This window comes from Citrus clementina, unplaced genomic scaffold (assembly GCF_000493195.1).
Source record: "Citrus clementina cultivar Clemenules unplaced genomic scaffold, Citrus_clementina_v1.0 scaffold_6, whole genome shotgun sequence".
Lineage (NCBI taxonomy): Eukaryota > Viridiplantae > Streptophyta > Magnoliopsida > Sapindales > Rutaceae > Citrus > Citrus x clementina.
The window spans coordinates 20,553,210-20,560,625 of record NW_006262139.1 but is presented as its reverse complement, the minus strand read 5'-3'; the positions used below and the strand labels follow the sequence as shown (position 1 = coordinate 20,560,625).

The window sequence follows — 7,416 nt, the reverse complement described above, 5'->3', positions numbered from 1 at the left end:
AAGTCTTTGAGTTGTCTCTGCAACTCCTCTAATTCGGGTGGCGCCATGCAGTAGGGCGCCAAGGCTGGTGGCTTCGCGCCTTATTCCAGCTCAATCGCATGATCTACATCTCGTCGAGGTGGGAGCTTCTTCGGAAGTTCTGGAGGCATCACGTCCTTGTACTCATCGAGGACGGCTTGAATTCGCGGAGGGACTTGGCTTGGCGATGTTCCGCTATTTCCTTCCTCGTTTAATTCTCGAATGGAGACCAAGAAGCTTGGGTCCTTCTTGAAAGCCTTTTTGAATTGCATGGCGGAGAGTGTCTTCTCCTCGGACTTGCCTCGTTCGGTAGGAACCATGCATGCTTTACTCCCATCGAGGATGCTTAGGGAGTTTGTAGCGGGCAGCGGGAAGGCATGGACTTGGTCGAAGAATTCCATGCCGAGGACCATCTTGAAGTCATCCATGGGCACGATGGAGAAATCAAGCTTTCTGCTCCACGTACCGAGTGTTAAATGCACGCCTTGTGCAATTCCCGCAATTGGCTTAGCGGGTGAGTTTACTGCCTTCATTGTGCCTCCTTCCTTGGTGGCCTTGAGGCTTAAGCGTTTGGCCTCGTTTACGGACACGAAATTGTGCGTTGCTCCCGTGTCTAGCAGCGCGCGAATGGACTGACCGTTTACCTTTGCGCTTACATACATGAGCCATTTCTTGACGAGTGAGGGCTGTTGGCGATTGAGTGCGCCGAGGCGTTGGAGAGAACCCATGTTGAGTTGGGGTTCCTCCATGGACATTGTGGGGTTGCTCTTGAGTTGGGCAGCAAGAGCATTAAGCGACCTCTTCTCGGACAGTCGGGTACCCAATGAGGACCATTGCATATGAAGCATGGACTTCGCGACTTTGGCGCCTCCTTTTTGCCCTCCGATTTTCCTTGCCCGCTCTTGTTGCTAGGCGGCTTTTTCAGCCCCCATTCTTTGCGGTTGTTGCCATTGTCCTTGCGACTCTCTCCCCCACCTTTGCCTTGGTTGGCCTTTTTGTCTTTGGATTGGATAGAGTATTCAGTGAGCGACTCCGCAACAGCGATGGCGTCGTCAAGTGTCTGAACGCCACGCCTATCAAGTTCGGTCTTGGTCCAATCCTTGAGGCCATCTTGGAAGTAGAAGAGTGAATCCTTGTCGGACATGTCACTTATCTCCAACATGAGGGTAGTGAACTCGTTGATGTAGTCCCGAATGCTACCCGTTTGCTTGAGGCGACGTAAGCGCGCTCGCGCTTCCTTCTCTGCATTGCTTGGGGCGAACTGCTTTCGGAGTTCTTGCTTGAAGTCGGCCCAAGTGTCGATAGCGCAAATGCCCTTACCCATCTCGTCATGCTTGCGACGCCACCATAGTTGTGCAGCGCCTCTAAGATAGGTGGGTGCAGTGCCCACTTTCGATGCCTCATCTCGTACACCCATGGCATCGAAATATTGATCAAGCCCAAATAGGAAGTTGTCCACGATGATGGCATTTCGTGTGCCATCGTATGTGTCGGGCTTTGGCACGTCAATGCGGCGTGCATCACTCGAGTTTGCGGAAGCTGGACTAGCGGAGAGTGTGCGCTTGTGCCATGCCCAGTCCGAGCGGACTTCATCCACTTCCGCACGGACAGCGCGTAGTTCATTCTGAACAAAACTACGAAGTTTGAGCGGCTCATCATAAAAAGAACGAAACTCACCTCGGAGAGTGTTCGCTTGCTCTTGGATGAGAGCTTTTGTTGCCACCGTGAACTCGACGTATTCCCCTTCGAGATCGTCCACTCGTTTCTCCAATCCCTCGAGGCTATCTTGAGCGGTGGACAGAGCGATTTCGAGAGTAGTCACACGAGGCTCCAACGCATCCACGGATGGGGCCTTGGACTTGCCGCGAGTCTTGCCTTGGGCGCGTTCTCCCTCTCGGCCGCGACTTGGTTCCGGTGGAACATCCACACCAACAACACCCTCTTGTGCTGGATTCAAAGGGTTGGCCATTGCTCGTGAGCTAATTTGTGTGCGTGCAAACCTTAGCTCTGATACCACTAGTCACGGGATGAGTGTTTTGCGCAGCTAACCCGTGCGGCACTTAGACAACTTTGCCGAACGTTGCTAAGTAAGCCTAGAGCTTCTCGAACTAGAGAAGAGAGCAATTGAGCCAAAGAAGAGAACTTGTATTGCACAAAGAGAGAATACAATGCTTGAGTTGCTTACAATGCTTGTTGTTGTGATTGTTGGATACAAATGCCTAATGCCATCCCATATTTATAGGGGAGGCTTGCCAAGCTCTAGAGATTCTAGAGAATTCTACCATTTCCTAGTTATTTACATGTGCTGGAATTGTAAGGAGAATTCTAGAGTATTTACAAGCTCATGTGCTAGAGTTGCCTAGAATGTTCCGGAATTGGGCCAAGCTAGCACTCTTGGCCTTGTGTTGGCTCTCTAGCCCGAAATTGTGGGCAATTGGGCTAGCGAATTGGGCGGTCCGCAACAATATGGTTTGTGTCAAAGTGAGCAAAATGAGCATAATCGCAGCGACAGTTCCAGTTCCCCTCCAAAGATTGGTGAAGTGAACCCTTTTCAAGTTTGCCTTACCATGGTTCCAAGGACTATCATAGTGTCTTTCAGATCCTTGATGATGTCATTTTAATGAGTGGAAGGAGTGATCGAAATTTGTTGGCGGAGTGCATTAAACATCTTCGTTATTCTTGCTCTTTCGCCCATATTATTGGATGTAATCCCTGCTTCAACAAGCAAATTTACATCTTCTTCGGTGTCGATAGGGATATCCATTAGATCACTATAATTGGGCACGAGGGTTTTGTCCGGATAGTGACACTGATCCAAGGCCACCAAGTTCCACATCTAGCATTCCGTGGTGTTACTTCAATCCGTGGAATCTGCAGCTCGTCAAATTTCAAGAACGGGATTCGGAGCTTCTTCTTTACAAATCTTACGTCAAGGATGCATTCTCCTTCAGTGCCATTAAACTTCACTCCTGACTCTTGCAATTTGACAGCACAAGGTAAATCTCTGATACATTCTCTGGATTCTGGATCTAGGTACTTGATTGTAACAAAATATCTACCCAAATCGGTCAAGTGTTTAACTTCGATCGCAACTTCGACAGATATTTCATCATCGGACTTACCTTGACTTAAGAACAGAGAAGAAAGAAAAATGAAGGAAGGATAACCCTTTCCAGTGCCTAGGTTTGGGAACGCGAAGTTGTATAATCCATCCACGACGAGGAATGGAATCTGATTTCAAGTAATATCAAGTCCAGCCAAATATTGGCTAAAATGCCTGGTCTATCTAGCAGAAAATCACTTTCATTTCTATATTTTTTCAAAAAGAGTTCAACGATAAACACAACATCATATAGAATCATGGTTATGAACTCAAGTTTTTCGAGCGTAGAGTTTTCTTCATAACTATTACGGAATTTTTTTTCGTTTTCCTCTATGAATTTTATAACTTGTTGCCATTTCTCAGGTGTAATTCTTTTACAATATTCTCTTTTATATCTTATTTTCTTCTTTTCCTTATCAGCCAATTCGTCTTTACCGTGTTGGAGCGGGCCTATTGATATCACCCTGGGAGGGTAGGCTTCTTCATTAATTTGGCGGAGATCTGTAGGGACCCTGTAAGTACAACGCTTTGCTCGGGGCTCCAAGTTTTCACCAACGTCAATTATCAACTCTTTTCGTTCTTCAATGGCAACAATTGTTATTGAATTATTCATTCCACCTCGAAGTTTCAAGTCCTAAACATAACAAAACAGAAAATATGGTGATTAGTAACATATTCATAGATTAAACTCTCAAAGTGATAATCATATCAGAATTATATGCATTAGGATGTAAAATCGAACGGATAATGGTATTTCCAATCTTATATCCGCTAATTTTTTGGATACAAGCATCATTCCTGGAAGAAAGAAATTAAATTACACAGAGTAAAATGAAACAAATGCATTCTGAATGAACCTGTAAATATAAATATAGTGGCCGGGAGGAGATGATCGAGAGTGCTGCAGCCCTGTCTCCTTCTCCCTCTTTATTCGAGAAGTTGAAATTAAGAAATCATGGTCGCATCACTATATATTCTATCTATTTTAGGAGACTGCTAATCAAACACGTGATGATTGTGAAAATATTTTGCAAAAAATCTTATTTCATTGGGGTATGAAAAGAGTTTATTGTAGAATAAAAGGAGGCACTTTTAGAAGTGATCAAAATTTTCATTTATTCCTATCGGGTGTATTTAGAAAAGAGGATTTCAAAGGATTATTGAGGGGTGATAATAGCTCCACTCTATGTTTAATTTTGTAAGAGTAGTTTTATTTGGCTCTCAACTTATCTTATTAACCCCCATTTTTCTCATTTTAAATTGAAATGTCTAAAATACCCATAAAAATTAGGGATGGCAATGGATTGGATCTGACCCAAGATCTTCGTGATCCAAATCCAATCAGATCGGATTTAGGTTGGTTTAAAATGAATTTGGATCATATTTGGATATCGATGTGTAGATCTAAGACGGATCTGGAGCAGGTTTGGATCTATCTTAATATCTAAATCCATATCTATATCCACTCATCTTTTTATTTTATTTTATTTTAAAAGTTTCTTAACAATTATGGAATTATAATGATAATAAATTTTATTCACAACGTATTAGTGATATTTACCATGTATTTAAACTCTTAAAACTTAAATGTTAGTTTTGTAAATTTAAAGGTCAGCCAGCCCCAAAGTATGTACATGCTGTTGGGAAAATATGCTCTTTAAAAGCATATGTGTTTATTTAATTGTAATAAATAATTTTTCTGATTAATAAAATAAATGAGGTATTTTATTCAAATATCTTAATTGCATTAATATTTGTATTAAAGTCCATTTAATCATATTATATGTATTTATGTGATCACCATGTGGATTCACAGAAGACATAAATACAAGTTATCTTATGATTAAATAAATTTAGTTCACAATTGATAAATAAAGTTGGGCACTTTATTTAGGTATAGACTGTAATAAATTCATTGAATGATTTGTCTTAATCATGTATGAATTTATTGATGTAGTACGACTACATTGAACAGGATCACATATGAGATTTAATTAACTTTGTAATAACTGTCAGACTTATTAAATCTCATAGGCGTTAATTTTACTGTAATCTTAATCTTGAGTTAATTATGATTTCATGATTGTAATTGTTATTCCATTTGAGTTACCAATGGGCACGACATATCATTGTAGTCAAGATTACCCGGTATCTTGGTGGGAGCAATTATGAGTATTGGAGTTATGGATTAACAATATAGAATTTGTACAACACATCTCTTGATGGGTTTTCGGCACTTGATCATAGAATTTTCTAGCCAGAGTGTGTCAACATATTTAGTATGTTGAAAATGATCATTAGAGAAAACCAGTAAGGATCAAGGAATAAGATGTTATTAAATTGATTGGACCGTTGAGATATCAATTTAATTAACGATGTGGTACAAAGGATTGTGCAGTAAAGAAATCAATGCGGCTTGGGACGAATTATTATTTGAGCATACAATTATGGAAGTCAGTTCCAATCTTTTAGTGGAGTAGATTTGGAATTAAATAATTGGGCTAGTTTAATTACAGGCCTAATTATTGTAGCCACTATTGTATGTTCCCAAATGATCCCCGGGTTAGCTCATTTAATTGATTGCACCACTACTGGACTAATAAGTAAGATAACTAGCTATTTGGGTCAAAAGCCAAAATATATCATTTAGTGGGAGGCTCTATTTAATTAGCTTTTGTGTAAGGGGCCTTATGTTATTTTACAAGGTGGGTCCCCTATTGAAAAAGCAAATAACGTGGGTTTTGTTTTTTAGATTATTTGGAGCCTAGGGTTTTCACTAAAGGGTGATATAAAAGGCTTATTTTTCTCTAAAAGAAAAGAGAACAACCACTTTATACAGATCGGAGAATAAGATTTTTCTCTCTATTGTTGAGAGAAAAGTTTTCTCGTGCTAGTTGTTTTGGTAGTGATAAAGGCGCCTACACGTCAAGTGCAGATCGAACCTGAGTCATAACCTGGAAGATCATTGGTGACAGTTCGTGATCTAATAAGCGTGGTGGTGACGGATCGTGATCTAACAGGAGTGGTGGTGGCAGATCGTGATCTAGGAGCCTAAATCACTTCAGCGGAAAAAGCCAACTCGGATTTTCAAGGTACGATTTCTAGAATACAAATTCTTATATATTATATGAGAGCGATCTTCAAAAGGTTTTAAAAAAAATTAAAAACCTAATTTTTCCCCAACACATGAAATATTCAAATTGCAAGCCAAGTAATACAGCCTAACAATTTATTTTATTATATTGGTCAAATAATTTTTAAGGAATATAGTTGTTCATATATTAAGTCAAATATTGTCATAATATAAATAATAAAGCATTGAATATAAATCATATTTAATTTATATGTCATTATCTAATGTTGTAGGAATGAGGGTGGGTGTGTCGTGGATATTAGAATGATGAAGGAGACAATAGAATATTATATTGATCTTACTCCTGCAATTATTTTTGAAGGATATTTTATTAAGTTTCTTATTTGTTGTTTTGGTGTAAAATTATAAGTTACAATATTTATTATATTTTTTAGAAAAATTATATAATTTATTTGTTATCAATACATTTTAGCCTTCAATTTTCATTCTAAAAAATTATTACTTTTTTATTGTTGAGTTTTAGAATTCATGGCAGATATAGAACATATTTTAATTTTAATTTTTTTTCGGATTTAGAGTAGATATAGATATTTATTTCTTTTTTTTATCTGGATATGGAGCGAAAAATATGGATTCATAACAGATCTGGAGCAGATACGGATTTTGATTTTTATTATGGATCTATATCTGGAGTAGAGTAGACCCAACTCATATCTGTCCCATTGCTATCCCTAATAAAAATAACTTCAGTTTTCAAAATTTTATCCATTCTTCTCTCTCTCTCTCTCTCTCTTATTTACCCCCATTTCCCTTCTTTCTCTCCCTTACCAAACACCCATCACAACTCATCAATCCTTCTCTTAGATTTCTAATAACTTATGGGGTTCTTTTTTTGTTTTTTTTTGGCAATTTGTTACTGATTTCATTTATTTGTTTTAATGAATCGCTGCCTTCAACAAAGTTCAAACATTGTGTGGACATAAATGGCTTCAGCACACAAGTGAAAAAATTTTGGAATTGGATCAGAGCTGTTGAGCCGAAAAAAAAAAGATTAAGGGAAGTTTTGGAAAAAAGTGAGAAGTGGAGTCTGTTGAGATAATTTGAGGAATTCAAATAGCATTACTCATTTTGTAAACATTTATCAACCATTAGAGTGTTGAATAATTAAGAAAATGGGCTGACTAATTTGGGCTTAATTAGA

General features: G+C 39.1%; 1 pseudogene; it reads right to left on the bottom strand.

Annotated features, from left to right (window-relative positions):
• Positions 1-2,360: 2,360 nt before the first annotated feature.
• Positions 2,361-3,734, bottom strand: LOC18038144 (annotated as a pseudogene).
• Positions 3,735-7,416: the final 3,682 nt, after the last annotated feature.